Source organism: Mustela erminea, chromosome 11, assembly GCF_009829155.1.
Source record: "Mustela erminea isolate mMusErm1 chromosome 11, mMusErm1.Pri, whole genome shotgun sequence".
NCBI classification, from domain to species: domain Eukaryota; kingdom Metazoa; phylum Chordata; class Mammalia; order Carnivora; family Mustelidae; genus Mustela; species Mustela erminea.
In genome coordinates this window covers 32031538-32049658 of record NC_045624.1, presented here as the reverse complement: position 1 = coordinate 32049658, position 18121 = coordinate 32031538, and the positions used below count along the sequence as shown (strand labels likewise).

Here is an 18121-nt window from a genome sequence, read left to right as displayed (position 1 = left end):
CCGTGGCTCAGTCAGTTAAGCGTTGGCCTTTGGCTCAGGACATGATTCCTGGGTCCTGGGATTGAGCCTCCCCCTGAGTGTACTCCCTTATTCTCTCATTCTCTCTCAAAATGAAATCTTAAAAAAGAAAAGAAAAGTTTGGAAAGTTCTTTTGCTAAGGATCAGTGCACTTTGTTTTTCTTCATAGCTGACCAAAATGTTGTTCTTTTTTTTTTTTTTAAAGATTTTATTTATTTATTTGACAGACAGAGATCACAAGTAGGCAGAGAGGCAGGCAGAGAGAGAGAGAGGAAGAAGCAGGCTCCCCGCCGAGCAGAGAGCCCGATGCAGGGCTTGATCCCAGGACCCTGGGATCATGACCTGAGCCAAAGGCAGAGGCTTTAACCCACTGAGCCACCCAGGCACCCCCAAAATGTTGTTCTTTAAAAAGTCCTAATTCTAGATTCTGCTAAGAGCCCACTTTACAATGTGATTTGACAGACTTATAAAAACTGAGTTTGTAATAACTTCAGCATGCTCTCCAACACCTCAGTGAAATCATTATCATGTTTGGCCAGATAGCATATAATTCTCTGAGATATGTTGTGTCAGGTTTAGGGTACCCAGAGCTCCCTCCCAGCACGAGAATTTCCTTGAAACCAATGATACTGCTCTGATGAAGTGATGTCCACTGATGTTCATGGATTTTAGGAGAATGACTGCCCCAGATGGCTTCTCAGACTTGGTGGTAGCAGGGTGGGCTGTCATCCAGGAAGGATTTATTCCTTTCAGGTGACAAGCAGAGGAGAGTAAGTTGCCTTCTGCTCTTTTTATACAGATGCTGCACTGTCTGCGCAGATGGTATTTGAGATTAAGCCCAATGCTTAGAGATGCATGGAATGAGGAGAGGGCTTTCTCTGAAAGATGTCTCTGTGTCCCATTATGGTGGGACAGTGCTTGCTGAAACACCTGGCCTCCCTTATATTTACTTTGTCACCATTGAGTCTTCGTCATGTAGCACGAGGTGCTCTGCACTAATAAACCAGAATCCTGGGTCTTGGTTTCCCTTTTGCAGCAGACTTGCTAACTGGCCTTGAGTTAATCAATCTGGGTTGAAACTATCCATCTGTAAATTGGGGATAAGAACACTATTTCCATTTCAGTCTAAAGGCAGATAACTAAACAGATAGTTTCTTTTTATTTTTAAATCTTATTATGCCCTACTTTATTTTTCTGCTTGTCTTTTGTCCTCTTCTTTCTGGTTTTCCTGTCTATCAGAGACACTCCAAGCTATCACGCAAAATTGAGCTGTAGAGACCTAAGCTCTGTGTTTTATAGTTGAAACCACCATCCATGAAGTTTCCACATGGAGAGAAGAAATAAGGTTGATGGACAGGTTTTGTCTTTATGCTTCTGACAACCAAGATAAGAAACTAAGGATATGAACACCTGAAGGGAAAGGTGAAGGGATAGGTTGTGATGTGGACCTGTCAAATCGGAGGCAATTATCTGACGTCTATTTCACAGTCAGCTAGGTCTAGGTACATCCCACCCGCCATACAGACATGTCTTTTGGTAAGCCTCAGCATATATGTTGTTAAAATCATCGAAGTAACTGAGATTCTCTGAGGAAAAATGCACTGAGCAGAAGAACAAGTGCAAAAGCTGTGGTGTGGGGACTTTGGAGGTGAACAGCTCGAGGAGTCAGTGAAGGAGGCTGAGAGGCTGCTACTGGGGAGTAGAAAGAAGACTAAGCTTGATGACCTGGGGACCATGGGAGGAGAAAGTCTTCATGGCGAGGGAAGCATGGTCAATGGTGACATATGCAACACAGAAATATATTAATTTCAAGCTTAAAAACTGTCTATTGGTTCTGGGAATTAGAAAGTCATTGGTGACTTAAGGAATAGCAGTTTCACTATCTGAGCACATTTTAGTTGATTAAAGAATAAAGGAGCAAAGGAAAGGGCTGGATGAGAAGACATGGAACGAGATGTCATTTGCTAGAAGGTGATCCTTTTTATTTTCTTAATGGGGGCTTTTTGAGCTCACATGCAGGCTTCAGGGAAAGAACTACAGTGAGGGAAAATAAAAGGTACCCAATAGTCTGAATGAGCTAGGTCCTGGGATAATCATACAGGTGAGAGAGAAAACTTCATTCGTGATAGAAGTATCTTAGTTACGGTTCTCTGGGAAGACAGCAAGATGTGTTTAGATGTGTAAGACATTTATTGGGGAAAGATCAAGAAGAGGGAGCAAGAGAAATTGGGGAGATCCTTCTAACCATGGAGGTCTACAACTATGAAGGAAAGGGACACCAGGAGATTAGGCAGGAAGCGTCTCAGGTATAACTCCGTCCCAAGGAAGTTCTGGCTAGGCCCATGGAATGCCCAGGTCTACAACTGAAAAAGTCCCATGTCTCAGGGGCTGGGCCTGTCAGCATCCCTTCCATGTTCAGTCATGCTGGGAATATCATGAGGAAAACCTGGCCTCAAAACAAATGCAGCAGGAGACCCCGAGGGACAGCAGCTGGAGTCATCAGCATTTACGCCTGCACATCAGGAAATCTGGATGGTGCCTTTTCATGGGAAAGCTTTGTTGTAATGCTTTGGCTATTTGTACGTCAAGAAATAAGAATAGGAGGATAAGGGAATTCCTAGCTGGTAGCTTCATTTGTTATTTATTTATTTATTTATTTACTTATCTATTTTTTATTAACAGATAATGTATTATTTGTTTCAGGGGTACAGGTCTGTGACTCATCAGTCTTACACAATTCACAGTGCTCACAGTAACATACCCTCCCCAATGTCCATCACCCAGCCACCTATCCCTCCTACCTCTTCCACTCCAGCGACCCCAAGTTTGTTTCCTGAGATTGAGTCTCTTATGATTTATCTCCCTCTCTGGTTTCATCTTGTTTCATTTCTTCCTCTCTTCCCCTATGATCCTCTGCCTTGTTTCTCAAATTCCACATACCAGTGAGATGATATGATAATTGTATTTCTCTGAGTGACTTATTTCACTTAGCATAATACCCTCTAGCATCCATGTCATTGCAAATGACAAGATTTCATTTTTTGATGGCTGCATAATATTCCTGTGTGTGTGTGTGTGTACATATACATATATATATGCCACATCTTCTTTATCCATTCATCTGTCGATGGACATCTAAGCTCTTTCCATAGTTTGGCTATTGTATACATTGCTGCTATAAACAATGGGGTGCAGGTGCCCCTTTGGATCACTACATTTGTATCTTTGGAGTAAATAAAAGTAGTGCAATTGCTGGGTCATAGGGTAGCTTATTTTCAACTTTTTGAGGAACCTCCATACTCTTTTCCAGAGTGGCTGTACCAGCTTGCATTCCCACAGTGGCCTCATTTATCTTTGGAATAGGAAGCATAATGCTTTAGTCTGGCTAGAAAGAGAAAAAAGGAGGTAACAGTATTGGGGAAGGTACTTGCATGGTGAGGTTTTTGAAGAACAGAAAATGAAATAAAAAGATTTTGTGCCCCTCAAGATCTCTTTGAGCCTAGACACTGACTGGACTGGACTGTGATGGATGGGAGTGGCACTACCAAGGCAAGGGATATAGTAAGAATAAATAAAATAGATTGTACAACTGTTGCCCCCTTTCCTCTTACAGGCACCCCTGCTTCCAGGGCTGCCTCAGTTTTGTAATTCTTAAGTTAGTCCTCATTTAATTAAATGCAAAATACATATGGATTTATTGAGCACTTACTATGTATAAAGTACAGAGGGAGATATAAATATGGGTTTCTGCCCTCAAGGAGTGTGTAACTTAATAACAGCAATACCTCAGACACAAGGCAGATGATAATAAGAGGTATAAGAGAGGCACAAGTAAAGCCTGTGGGACTTCAGAAGAGCACCTGAGTGGATGATGGGATAGGAGGTTGGAGGTGGCTTTGTATAAATGGCTTTAGGTTGGGACTTGTGGAGTGAGTATTACTGTGACAAGTTTGTCATTTTCAGTGCTAAGACAGTACTGGGCACCAACCCTTTTTCTCCCCTGTTCTTAGGCTTTCTACTTAGGGCCTTGAATTGGGCTGGATAGTGACCACCTCATGCTTAGGTTGCTAATCAGCCGCAGAGTCCCTCTTTAAATCTACTGTCTCATATGCTCGGTTTCAAACACAAATGGATAAGTTATGTTGTTCATATACTCCAGAAGTTTTTGGAGACCTCTCTCCTATTTCTCAGGTATAACGGATGCTACTGCATTTTGCACTTTTTTGTACATTTGCACGTTTTGCGCATTTGCACAATGTCTTACTGCACTAGAGTGTGTCCCTCTACAAGACTGTGATAACCTGTGGGCAGAAAATGACACATGTTTGGTACCTAGTATTGTTGGTATAAGGTCTTAGCTTTCTCACCTGCCATTGAGTCTGTAAATCATAGTCAAGGTCTGGCTTTGGATAGGAAGGGAGGTAGTCCCGCTATGTTATCTAATTTACCTTAACCAGTAAACAAGCTTATTCTCAATGTTGATTTTTGGCTTAGTTAGTTCAGGATGCTCTACCGAAATACTATAGTCTGGGTGGTTTATAAACAACAGAAAAGTATTTCTTACAGTTCTGGAAGCTGGGAAGTTCAAGAAGATCAAGGCACCAGCAAGATCAGTGTCTGGTGGTGCCTGTTTCCTGGTTCATTGACAACTATGCTTTCCTGTGTCTTCCCATGGCAGAAGGGGCAAAGGATTACTCTGAGGTCTCTTATAAGGGGACTAAGCCCATTCATGAGGGCTCTATCCACCTGACCTAATCATCTCCCTCCTTAATAACACCGCAGTGGGAATTATGTTTCAACATATGAATTTTAGGGAGGTACTCACTTTGGCAGCACATATACTTTAAAAAAAAGTGAATTTTAGGGAGACACAAACATTCATTCTATGGCATTTCTTCACTTGGATCGTTTTTTTTGTTTGTTTGTTTGTTTGTTTGTTTTTTTTAAAGATTTTATTTATTTATTTGACAGACAGAGATCACAAGTAGGCAGAGAGGCAGGCAGAGAGAGAGGAGGAAGCATGCTCCCTGCTGAGCAGAGAGCCCGATGTGGGGCTCGATCCCAGGATCGTTTTAATGGTTTCCAATAGGTAGAAATTCCCACTGTTCATAATATATGGAATTATATGGAATATATGGAATGAAGTTTTCACCTCTCTGTGATAAAATTATCATGAGTTTCTCTTTTGCCTTTTAAACAACTTGGAGTAAGAACTACTAGAAATATAGTAAGAGTAACATTGTCAGCTAGGGTCTCCATCTAATGATGTAAAAATGGCCACTCTTTCTGGGAAATGTACTTACTGTACAGTCTGGAGGTTATTCAGTACTGTCGCTAAGTTATTCAGATGAAGCTTAATACAGTACTTCAACTAGCCATTCCTAGACTCATTATCTTCATTGTTAATGTTGAACAGTAGACTTCAGTCAAGAGATCTCCTTTAAGACCCTTCACTCACTCAGAGGTATCAATAAATAGTCATGAATGAATAAAAATCATAGAAGCTTTGTCCAATATGGTAAGCCACTCCAAGAGACTTTTCAGATGTTTACTCACATAACCAATGCTTTGATGTTTCATAATTAATGATTTTACATACTTTCTACAGGTTGACATTTTATTCTCCATTTAAAGGTAAACACTGAAAACAAAGACTTCAGCTCCAATTTCTGCCTATTATACTGCTACCATTGGTCTATCAAAGTTTCTTTTCTTCAGAGGAAAAGACCTCTTTTAGGAAACTTTGTCAAGGTCAACAGAACACAGAGTGGATTTTATTTAATAATCCTTTTGTATCAACAGTATTTACTTTTAGGATTATTGAGTTATATTTTTCCTCCCAGACAGCAAGTTGGGTTGTTGCCCCTTGGGAAACAAAGCTGGGGGGTGTTGTGGTTTGGTGTTGTGTTAGCGTCAGAGAAGAGGCTGAAAACTTAATATCATAAAGGAAAGGAAAATGTAAGTGGTTAGTACCTCAGGGCAGATAAAGAATTGGCTCCCCAGTGAATGAGGGAGGTTTATTCTCTCTCAGGTGTGGTAGAAACTTCCATGTGAGATCATTCTCTAACCCATATGAAAATCTTTATTTTTTTTTTAAAGATTTTCTTTATTTATTTGACAGAGATCACAAGTAGTCAGAGAGGCAGGCAGAGAGAGAGATGGGGAAGCAGGCTCCCCACCGAGCAGAGAGCCCGATTTGGGACTTGATCCCAGGACCCTGAGATCATGACCTAAGCAGAAGGCAGTGGCTTAACCCACTGAGCCACCCAGGCGCCCTAAAAATGTTTTTTTCAATTCTCCATGTATCTAACTTGAAGCTTTTCCTTTGCACTTTATTTTATTCTCTGAGGGTTGGGGAGGTAAGCTGCCTCTCCTTTGATTTAAGGTTCTCACATTTTGCATGTATAACTCACTGTCTGGTCTGCACACAGAGGCCATTCAGAGCTCCATTTCAAGAAATGATAGCATCTCTGATCCAATAATCCTCTAGAACCAGAATTTGGCAATCCTTCTCAAGATCTGTTTTTTACACGGTGCTTACAACCATCATTTTCATTAGGTAAGTGCCAGGTGGATAAACCTGGCCAAACACTTTTCATGCTGCCTTGGCAAGAAAACCTCTAGGACATGAAGAATTCATTGACCCACGGTTGTTGTAAGTTTGCGTAATATTCAGCCACCTCTCAAGTTTGCTTTTTTGACTGCTAGGCTACCTGTGACATTGAGCTGAGAGCCTACCTTTAGGCTTTCTTGTCCTCACCTATAAAATGTGATAGAATTACTTGTTCAGTGTCTCAAAATGACTTGTGTGTAGACCACCGAAATATATTGGCTGCCTCATGTCCATATTCAGCCCTTACCTTCCTCATAATCTTCCTCTCCCTTTTCCTTTCTGACTTACTCAGAGACTCACAATTTAGATAAATGGCCAGTTCTCAAGCCTAGGCTTAGGAATCTGCCAAAGGAAATCACATAAAGCTAATGAAGCTTCAGTTCATGGGCTGTATCATGTATCAACCCTTTCCAAACTTCCATACATTCTCAGAGGTTGCAGGATAAGATAGTAGTGAAGCATGTTAGAAATACAGGGCACTTCACTTGAAACCTTGATGGTCCTGGACCAGTCCTACCTCTTTGACTCTAGAATTTGATCCTGGTAGACCTCAGTCAGCATCAAATCCTCTCCTTTGCCCCAGGGAGAAGAAACTGAATGAGTCACTGCTTTTCTCTCCAATCCAGACCCTTATGACTTAGCCTACATGGCTATCTGGTCCATCTTGCCCACAGCCAGAAATAGCACCATAGCTTTACCAATAGAGCTAAAAAAAAAAAAAAAAAAAAATTCTTGTCCATACTGTCAATAATTAGAATGAGTTTTGAGTGGCTTTGATAGATTCAAAACTTAATTGTCTATTTTTTCTGTAAAATTTCATAATATCATTGTCCTATAAAAAGGAAAATAATTGTGTGCAGTCTGTGAAGATAGTACAATCCTCAGATTGCAGCTTTTTGTTAGCTTTCTTAGAATCTAGAATGTTCTCTGAAGAGATTTGTGAAGGTTTCTTAAACTATTCTCTGGCTCAGATTTTATCCTGTTTCAATTCCTTGGTGAGGATAAACAGACACTGGGGTCCTGTTCTCTGCGCTCAAATTGGCCTAGTACCTATAACTAATCACACCAATTCCTCCAAAATTAAGGCAGAACAAAGTACAATTTTCTAAGACTTTATATCAATATATCAACATCATGTATCCACATGTATCCACAGCATATAGTGGAAAAGGAAAAGATAACTGCATTATATTAGACAATGTCTTTGCAGGTTTTAGATGGGCTTTCTTTCCTTTTCACAAAATTTGATCATTCATGGCACTGTATAATAGAAAGTGTATTCGTGGGGATTTCCAATCATGAGAGACAGAAATTTGACTTACTCTGGTTTAAGCCAAAAGGGGAATTGATTTATTCATGTGAGCTCAGCGTGGCTTACTCCTTAACATGGTAAGCTAGCTGCAGCAACTCCAGGCTTACAGTCTATTCTCTCAACAGCGTTGGTAGTGGAATGAATGATTACTGGAACCTGAAACATAGTCCTAGAATTGAGTATGTCTGGCTCTGATTGCCCAAACTAAATCATAGGCCAGCTCTTGAAACTGGGGAGGGAGTCAGCTCTGCCTGGTCCAGTGTCTGAGAAGAAAAAGACTTGTTTCCCAAGAAAAATCAGGGTGCATTACCAGAAGAATTATGATGATGGATTTGGAGAAGGTAAAAATAAAGGATCTTGATTAAAGAATGCTGCAGCATGAGTCATAAAATCCAGACTATAGTCTGATTGGCTACTAAGTACTTTTATTACCTTGAACAGTCATTAACTCTGTAGGCCTTGGGTCCCAGTTCTGTAAAATCACAGACTTACATAAAAAAGTCCCCACAGGGCGCCTGGGTGGCTCAGTGGGTTAAGCCTCTGCCTTCGGCTCAGGTCATGATCTCAGGGTCATGGGATCGAGTCCCGCATCGGGCTCTCTTGCTTGGCAGGGAGCCTGCTTCCTCCTCTCTCTCTGCCTGCCTCTCTGCCTACTTGTGATTTCTGTCTATCAAATAAATAAATAAAATCTTAAAAAAAAAAAAAGTCCCCACAGTTCTCTGTTCATGTAAAGTTCTAACTCATTGATGAATTTGCTAGATATTTTGGTATTAAAAACATGACTAACCTGATTTTCTTTCTAAAATCAATACAATGACTTTCATGGGATAGCAATATGTATTCATTCGTTTCAGATGTACAGTTCAATAATTCATCAGTGGCCTATAACACCCAGTACACATCACCTCATGTGCCCTCCTTAATACCTATCATACAATTACTCCATCCCTCCAGCAACCCTCAGTTTATTTCCTATGTATGAGAATCTCTCATGATTTGTATCCCTCTCTGATTTCTTCCCATTTAGTTTTCCTGCCCTTCCCATATGATCCTCTGCACTGTTTCTTATACTCCACATATAAGTAAAACCATATGATAATTGCCTTTCTCTGATTGAGTTATTTTGTTCAGCATAATACCCTCCAGTTCCATCCAGGTCAGTGTAAATGGTAAGCATTCATCCTTTCTGATGGCTGAGTAATATTCCATTATATATATGAACCACATCTTCCTTATCCATCCATCTGTTGATGGACATCTCAGCTCTTTCCACAGTTTGGCTATTGTAGACATTGCTGCTATAAACATTGGGGTGCAGGTGCCCCATCTGCCCATTACATTTGTATCTTTGGTGTAAATACCTAGTAGTGTGGTTGCTGAGTCATAGAGTAACTCTATTTTCAACTTTTTGAGGAACCTCCATACTGTTTTCCAGAGTGGCTGCACCAGCCTGGATTCCCAAAAATAGTGTAAGAGGGTTCGCCTTTCTCTGCATCCACAACAACATTTGTTATTTTCTGACTTGGTATTTTAGCCATTCTGACTGGTGTGATGTTGTATAGTCATATACCTTATAGTGAATGTAGTTCTGTCTAGAGTTGTGATGTCGTGTGCTGTCTTTGAAAATGTGTGCTGACTGTTGTGTGCAAGGTTTCTAACTCATTTTTTTTTTTAAAGATTTTATTTATTTATTTGACAGACAGAGATCACAAGTAGGCAGAGAGGCAGGCAGAGAGAGAGAGAGAGAGAGAGAGAGGGAAGCAGGCTTCCCGCGGAGCAGGGAGCCCGACGCGGGGCTCGATCCCAGGACCCTGAGATCATGACCCGAGCCGAAGGCAGCAGCCCAAACCACTGAGCCACCCAGGCATCTAACTCATTTTTTAACTCTCCAGTCTGACTAGAGAAGGTCAAACCCTTATTTTTTAGAAGCAGTCATGCTGGATATTATTTTTATATCTTTTATATCTTCTTTATTTTTATATATACTCTTGGGGTTTACTTAGAGCACCAGTGAAGTCTTGAAGTAGCAGGTATCAATTAGAAAAAAAATGAGATAGAATCAGGTTGTGAGCATAATCGACCCTTATAATATGCTACTTAATAAAGGGGGAAATGGTCATCATTATAAGGTAGGAACTACAGAATTGAGCTGGAGAAAAGAGTAAATCCGAAAGGAAAGTCTTAAGGTATTTGATTGGTGCCATGACTAGCACTCAGTGCAGACAGCTGGCCTAGCTCATGCCATGATTAAGAGAAGCTGGGAAAGACCTCAGTGAGGAAGGGAAAAACTCCTAATGTTTGAGTATGGCACATGAATTATCTCAACTAGAGATTCTTGCTTGGGATGTTAAAAGCCATTTATTCTTTTTTTTTTTTTTTAATTAATTAATTTATTTTTTTAATTTATTTCCAGCATAACAGTATTCATTATTTTTGCACCACACCCCGTGCTCCATGCAATCCGTGCCCTCTATAATACCCACCATCTGGTACCCCAACCTCCCACCCCCCAAAAGCCATTTATTCTTATAAGTTTTTTATCTAAATGCAAATATGTGAGTGGCCCACAGATGATTGAGACTTAAATTAAAAATCAGGACTGAAAAGATATGTTTTTAGTGTTTTAGAAGTTCCATCAAAACTTGTATGCCTCATTGGTCTGTGATACTGGCAATGTACATACTGGCTTCTGACTTTGCTATAGATGAATCACTCATCTGGAGTTTCAAAGCAATACCTTTTTAATTTACTGTAGGTTCTTTATCAGCTTAGACAAGAATGACAGGTACTATGGTAGGTGGACATTTTTAAGAATCCAAAGGTACCATTCACATGAAATTCAGTATAAACAGTGTCTTCTGAAGCACAAGTCTCTATCTCTTTAAAGACAGGTACTGGTTAGACTCTATAATATAGAGGTTGCCTTCACAAGGGGGAACGAGTCTTGATTTGAAATTAAAAAAAACAGGCATTCTGTCTCAGGTCTACCCCAAAGCACCATATGCTTCCATGAATCTGGACCTCATCTTTGAAAAGTCTGAAGTGGTTATGAAATAGATTTGTCAAGGAAGGCATGAGAAAGAACAAAATAATAATCCATCTTGGTAATGCAAATGCTCTAATGAATAAGAGAGATGGGAGCTTAACAGGGTATAGGCCTAAATTAGAATACATATAAACAAGATTTCCATGACTGACATAACTGCACAGTAGTGGACACTGTTTAAAATGTTAGTTGGTATGGTTGTCTTCTTTAAAGTACATTGGGGTATGGGACACCTGGGTGGTTCACTGGGTTAAAGCCTCTGTTTTTTGGCTCAGGTCATGATCTCAGGGTACCGGGATCGAGCCCCAAATCGGGCTCTCTGCTCAGCAGGGATCCTGCTTCTGCCTGCCTCTCTGCCTACTTGTGATCTCTCTCTCTCTGTCAAGTAAATAAAATCTTGAAAAAAAAAATAAAGTACATTGGGGTAAATATTAGGTTTAAAGGTAAAGGTACTTAATGTGTAATGTTCACAAAATTAAGTGAGGTATAAGTTAGTATTTAACCCTTCAAAAGAAGAAAAAGAAGATGATGATGTCATTACTCCATTGAAGAAACTATAACCCTTCACCTAAAATTTGGTTCAGCTATCAAAACTGAATATTTTGTGTGGACACACACCCACCCAAGAGGGTATAAAAAAGTTTATTACTCCTATAATAAGTTTTTCTGGGGAAAGCAAGCCAGGTACCAAAGCGAGTCCAAATGGGATTGGAAGTATTGAGGATTTGAGATATCATGGTGGTTAGGTAGTAGGGCTGGGGTGAGGGTTCCTTTGTGTATGTGGGACTTGCGTGACTGAAACTTCTCAGCCATGAGAAAAGAGAGAGCATCCAAGGTTTCTTAATAGCTTGTCCAGATGTAAATAAGGGAATTTATGCAGGTCAAAAGCTGCCAGTAGTCAATTTTAATAATTAGTACTTTTTATATCCTAAGAAAACTATGCCTAATCTAAGGTAAATCGATCCATGATTTCTTTTAGTAGTTATATACTTTTAGCTCTTACATTTAGGTCTTTAATTCATTTGAGTTGATTTTTTACATATAATGTGAAAGTTGAAGTTTTTCTTTATCCTTTTACATCTGAGAGTATGATTGTTTCATGCCGTTTGTCATAAAGATTCCCTTTCCTGTTTCCTCATTGTGGGTAGGTCTATTCCAGACTCACTATTTCCAGGATCTGTATATCCAACCTTATACCAGTACTACTTATTCTCAATTACTGTAACTTTGTAGTAAGTCTTGAATTCTGTTAGTGCAAATCCTACAACTTTACTATTCTTTTCAAAATTAGCTTGGCTGTTTCATGTACTTGTATTTCCATACAAGTTTAGATTTTAGTTTGTCAACTTATTTAAAAAAAAAAAAACTGCAGAAATTTTGCTGACTCTTGCTCTGAATCTATGGGTTATTTTGAGGAGAAAAAGACTAATTCTTATATTCCCTTATATGTATATACCACATTTCCTTCATCCAATTACCCATTAATGAACTCTTAAGTTGTTTCAATGTCTTGGTTATTGTAAATAATGCTGCAGTGAACATAGGGATACAGATATCTTTTTATCTTTTTGAGATTGTGATTCCTTTTCCTTTGGATAAATGCCCAGCAGTGGGATTGCTGGATCATAAAATTCTATCTTGAATTTTTTTGAGGAAACTCCGTAATTTTTTCCACAGTGCTGCCATCAGTTCATATTCCTACCAACAGTACTTGAGGGTTTTGTTTCTCCACATCCTTCTCAAAACTCATTATTTCTTATTTTTTTATAATAGCCATTCTGTTGGTTATTTATTTGCATTTCCCCGATGAGTAGTGATGTTGAGCATACTTTTCATGTTCCTATAGATCTTTGGGAAAAGCTCTGTTCACATTCTCTGCTCATTTTTAAAATGAGATTGTTTGTTTTCTACACGAGTTCTTAATATATTTTAGATATTAACCCCTTATTAAATAGATGATTTGCAAATATTTTCTCTATTCCCTAGGTTGTCTTTTCATTTTGCTGTTGGTTATCTTTGCTGCACAAAAGCTTTTTAGCCTGATGTAGTCCCACTTTTTTTCCTTTACTTTTGTTGCCTTTAGTGTCAAATCCAAAAAAGTCACTGCCAAATTCTATATCAAGAAGCTTACCCCCTATATTTTTTCCTAGGAGTTTTGTGGTTTCAGGTCTTACCTTTAGGTCTTTAATACATTGGAGTTAATTTTGTGAGTGGTATGGATAGTGGTCCAGTTTCATTCTTTTGCATGTGGCTGTTCAGTTTTCCCAGCATCATCTATTGAAGTGACCATCCTTTCCCATTGAACCTTCTTGACTGTTTGTCATAAATTAATTGACCATCTATGTACATTTATTTCTGGACACTGTTCTGTTCTATTGATACATGGGTCTGTTTCTATGTCAGTACCATGCTTTTTTATTAGTATGGCTTTATAATATAGTTTGAAGTCAGGGAAAATGATGTCTCTAGCTTTGTGTGGTTTTGTTTGTTCATTTGTTTGTTTTTTGTCCTCAGGATTGCCGGCTATTTGGGGTCTTTTGTGGTTTCATACAAACAGGAGGGTTGTTCATTGTATTTCTGTAAAAAAAAAAAAAAATTCCACTAGAAATTTGATAAGGATTGCATTGAATCTGTATTGCTTTGAGAAATAGGGACATTTTTGACAATGTAAGTTCTTCCAATCCATGAACACAATGAGCACAGAATATCTTTCCATTTATTTTTGCCATCTTTGATTTCTCTTTAATTTCTTTCATCAGTGTCTTACAGGTTTTTTAATTTTTTAAAAAATTTTTATTTATTTATTTGACAGACAGAGATTACAAGTAGGCAGAGAGGGAGTCAGAGAGAGGAGGAAGCAGGCTCCCTGCTGAGCAGAGAGCCCGATGCCGGGCTCAATCCCAGGACCGTGGGATCATGACCTGAGCCTAAGGCAGAGGCTTTAACCCACTGAGCCACCCAGGCACCCCAGTGTCTTACAGTTTTCAGTGTGCCAAGTATACCAAGTCTTTGACCTCCTTGGTAAATTTATTCCTAGGTGTTTTATTCTTTTTGATGCAAATATAAATGAGATTGGTTTTTTAGTTGCTCCTTCTGATAGTTTGTTATTTGTGTATAGAAACACCTGATTTTTGTATATTTATTTTGCATCCTTCAACTTTACTGAATTTGCTGTTTTAACAGTTTTTTGGTGGAGTCCTAATGGGTTTTTCATATAGTATCATGTCATGTAACTAGTGACAATTTTACTTCTTCCTTTACAATTTGGATGCTTTTTTTTCTTTTTCTTGCCTAATTGCCCTGGCTGGGATGTCTGATACTATGTTGAATAAAAGTGGAGAAAGTGGACTTCCTTGCCTTGTATTTGATCTTAGATGAAAAGCTTTCAGTTGGTTGTGGACTTGTCACTTATGGCTTTTATTAATATTGAGGTATGTTCCCTCTATATGCTGATTGTTGTGAGGTTTTTTTGCATGAAGGAATGTTAAGTTTTATCAAATGCTTTTTCTGGTGTACTGAGATCATCATAGGATTTTTCCAGTTTTATTGAGAAGTAATTGTATATCACTGTACAAGTTTGAAGCACAAGAGTGTGCTGGACACACACTTTGAGTATGATACAATATGCTTCCTCATCTCTTATTATAGTCTTTGGCTTAAAATCTAATTGATCTGATATAAGGATTGCCACCCCAGGTTTCTTTTGATATCCATTAGTATGGTAAATTGTTTTCTACCCCATCACTTTAAATCTGGTGGTGTCTTTGGGTCTAAAGTGAGTTTCTTGTAGACAGCATATTGATGGGTTTTGTTTTTTTTTTTAATCCATTCTGATACCCTGTGTCTTTTGATTGGGGCACTTAGCCCATTTACATTCAGGGTAACTATTGAGAGATATGAATTTAGTGCCACTGTATTGCCTGTAAGGTGACTGTATATTGTTTCTGTTCCTTTCTGATCTACTACTTTTAGGGTCTCTCTTTGCTTAGAGGACCCTTTTCAATATTTCTTGTAGAGCTCATCTGGTATTCGCAAATTCTTTCAGTTTTTGTTTGTCCTGGAAGCTTTTTATCTCTCCTTCTATTTTCAATGCTAGCCTAGCTGGATATAGTATTCTTGGCTGCATGTTTTTCTCATTAGTGCTCTGAATATATCATGCCAGTTCTTTCTGGCCTGCCAGGTCTCTGTGGATAAGTCTGCTGCCAATCTAATATTTTTTTTTAAAGATTTTATTTATTTGACAGACAGAGATCACAAGTAGACAGAGAGGCAGGCAGAGAAAGAGGAGGAAGCAGGCTCCCTGAGGAGCAGAGAGCCCGATGCAGGGTTCGATCCCAGAACCCTGGGATCATGACCTGAGCCCAAGGCAGAGGCTTTAACCCACTGAGCCACCCAGGCACCCCCAATCTAATATTTTTACCATTGTATGTTACAGACTTCTTGTACTGGGCTGCTTTCAGGATTTTCTCTTTGTCGCTAAGACTTGTAAATTTTACTATTAGATGACAGGGTGTGGACCTATTCTTATTGATTTTGGGGGGGGGGTCTCTGCATCTCCTGGATTTTGATGCTGGTTCCCTTTGCCATATTAGGGACATTCTCTACAATAATTCTCTTAAATATAACTTCTGCTCCCCTCTCTTTCTTCTGGAATCCCAATTATTCTGATGTTTCGTCTAATGGTATTACTTATCTCTTGAATTCTCCCCTTGTGGTCCAGTAGCTGTTCGTCTCTCTTTTGCTCAGCTGCTTTATTCTCTGTCATTTGGTGTTCTATATCACTAATTTTCTCTTCTGCCTCATTTATCCTAGCAGTAAGAGACTCCATTTTTGATTGCACCTCATTAATAACTTTTTTGATTTCAACCTAGTTAGATTTTAGTTCTTTTATTTCTCTTGAAGTGCTTTTATTTCTCCGGACAGGGTTTCTCTAATATCTTCTACGCCTTTTTTGAGCCCAGCTAGCACCTTGAGACTCGTCATTCTGAACTCTAGATCTGACATATTACCAATGTCTGTATTGATTAGGTTCTTAGCCTTTGGTACTGCCTCTTGTTCTTTTTTCTTGTGATGAGTTTTTCCGCCTTGTCATTTTATTCAGATAAGAATATATGAAGGAGTGAATAAAATACTGAAAGAGTGGCAAAGACCCCAGGAAAGTGTACCTTAACCAAATCAGAAGAGAACCCAAATCATTGGGGGGGGGGACAAAAAGAAGTTTAGGGGGAAAAATTTTTAAAAAGAGAAAACATATATATATTAGACTGGTGACTAGAACAGGGTCACCCACTTAATTTTGGGAGTATTTTGGTCTCTTAGAAGAAAGTACCTCCCAAAATTTTAAAGAATGAAACATATATATAAGTGTAAACACGATGAAGAGATGGAATATGACTATAAAGATGAAAAAAATTTTTTTTTAATTTCTAAAACAGGAGTCGATAAGATAAGTTGGGTGGGAGAATAAAGAAAAAGAAAGTGGAGAGTATTTGCTCAGGCTGGAGACTAGAACAAAGCCCTGTGCTAGATTTGGGTATAGTTTGATCTCTTAGAAAAAGTTGTATCCCAAATTTTTTTAGAAGAAGAAAACCTATGTGTATACAAAAAATAAAGTTAGATATAATGAAGGAAAAATGTGACTATACTAATGAAAGTTCAAAAAAGATTTTTTAAATGAAAGATATTATTAAGATAAACTAGTTAAAAAACGTTAGAAGAGGAAAGAGTAAAAGTTAAAATATTTTAGCATAAGAAAAAATAAATTCACTTTGCAAGACTGAAGAATCATGGGGAGAAAGCCATGAATTCCATGCTTTGCTTTCTCCTTCTCTGGAATTCAGCTGTTCTCCTTGGTAAGTGAACTTGGTCTTGGCTGGATTTCTTGTTGATCTTCTGGGGCAGGCCCTGTTGTAGTGATTCTCAGGTGTCTTTGCCCAAGGTGGAATTGCCCCATCCTTAACAGGGACCAGGCTAAATAATCCGCTTGTGTTCGCTTTGGGAGCTTTTGTTCCCTGATCACTTTCCATGGGTTCCGGAGGACAGGAATGAAAATGGTGGCCTCTCAATCTCCAGCCTGGAGGAGCCTAGAGATCGGGGCTTCACCCCTCAGTGCGCCCTCAGAGAAAAGCGCCCAATCACTCCCGTCTCCATGGCCTCCAGACGCACTCAGAGAAAAGCGCTCAATCACTCCTGTCTCCCTGGCCTCTGCCTGCACTCGGAGCTCACCCAGCCTGTGCCCAAAGCATCTCTGTCTCTGGCACACAGCTCTCCCTGGAGTCTCCGAACCCTACAGATCCCTGAGCTCTTCCAGGGGTGTCTCCCTGGATCTTGTGGGGTACCCACTTACAGAGCAGTGGCCTGTGCCACGGATTATGGTTCAAGGTAACCCCAAGTTGAGAGCTTACTCCTTGGCTCCGTCTCTAGCTGGCTTCCCCGCTCTAATAGCTGCGAGCTCTGTGACATTCAGACACCCCGATCCTTCTGTGACCCTGCGGGACCTGAGGCCACACAGTCCCCGCCTGGGCTTCACCCTGGTTTAGCCTCTGGAGTGATGTCCCTCAGTGGAGCAGACTTTGAAAGGTTCTGATTTTATGCTCCATTGCTCCGCCGCTTGCCGGGAGCCGGCCCCTCCCACTGCGGTCTATCTTCCCATCACTTTGGATTCACTTCCTCACCGGTCCTACTTTTCAGAAAGTGGTCGATTTTCTGTTTCTAGAATTGTTGCTCTTCTGTTTGATCTCCTGTTGGATTTGTAGGTGTCTGGAATGGTTTGATAAGCTATCTAGTTGATCTCCTGCTACCTGATGTCATCTCAGCCTGCTACTTCTCTACCATCTTGACTCCTCCCCGTGAAGCACACAACCTGATGGTTTGCTTTATGTGTATTGTGAAATGATTGCAACAATGGGTTCAGCTCCTCTCTTTTCTCATATATATACAAGAAATAGAAAAGATAGAAAAAAGTGAAAAAAAAAATTTTTGTGATGAGAACTCTCCAGAATTTCTCTTTAAGATCCCTCTCTCTTTAAGATTTTATTTATTTATTTATTTGAAAAGGAGAGAATGAGAGAGAGAGAGAGAGAGAGAGAGCGTGAGACAGAAGTGAGATGCACACTTCCCGCTGAGCAGGTAG

The 18121-nt window shown here is 39.6% G+C and overlaps 1 long non-coding RNA gene across 1 annotated transcript; it reads right to left on the bottom strand.

The window, feature by feature from the left end:
* Positions 1 to 350: 350 nt before the first annotated feature.
* On the bottom strand, positions 351 to 12427 carry LOC116568547. Its single transcript, XR_004276671.1, has 3 exons — positions 12416 to 12427; positions 4855 to 4859; positions 351 to 438 (listed from the first exon to the last, which is right to left on the bottom strand). It is a non-coding gene; the product is annotated as an uncharacterized LOC116568547 (long non-coding RNA).
* Between the last annotated feature and the right edge of the window lie 5694 nt (positions 12428 to 18121).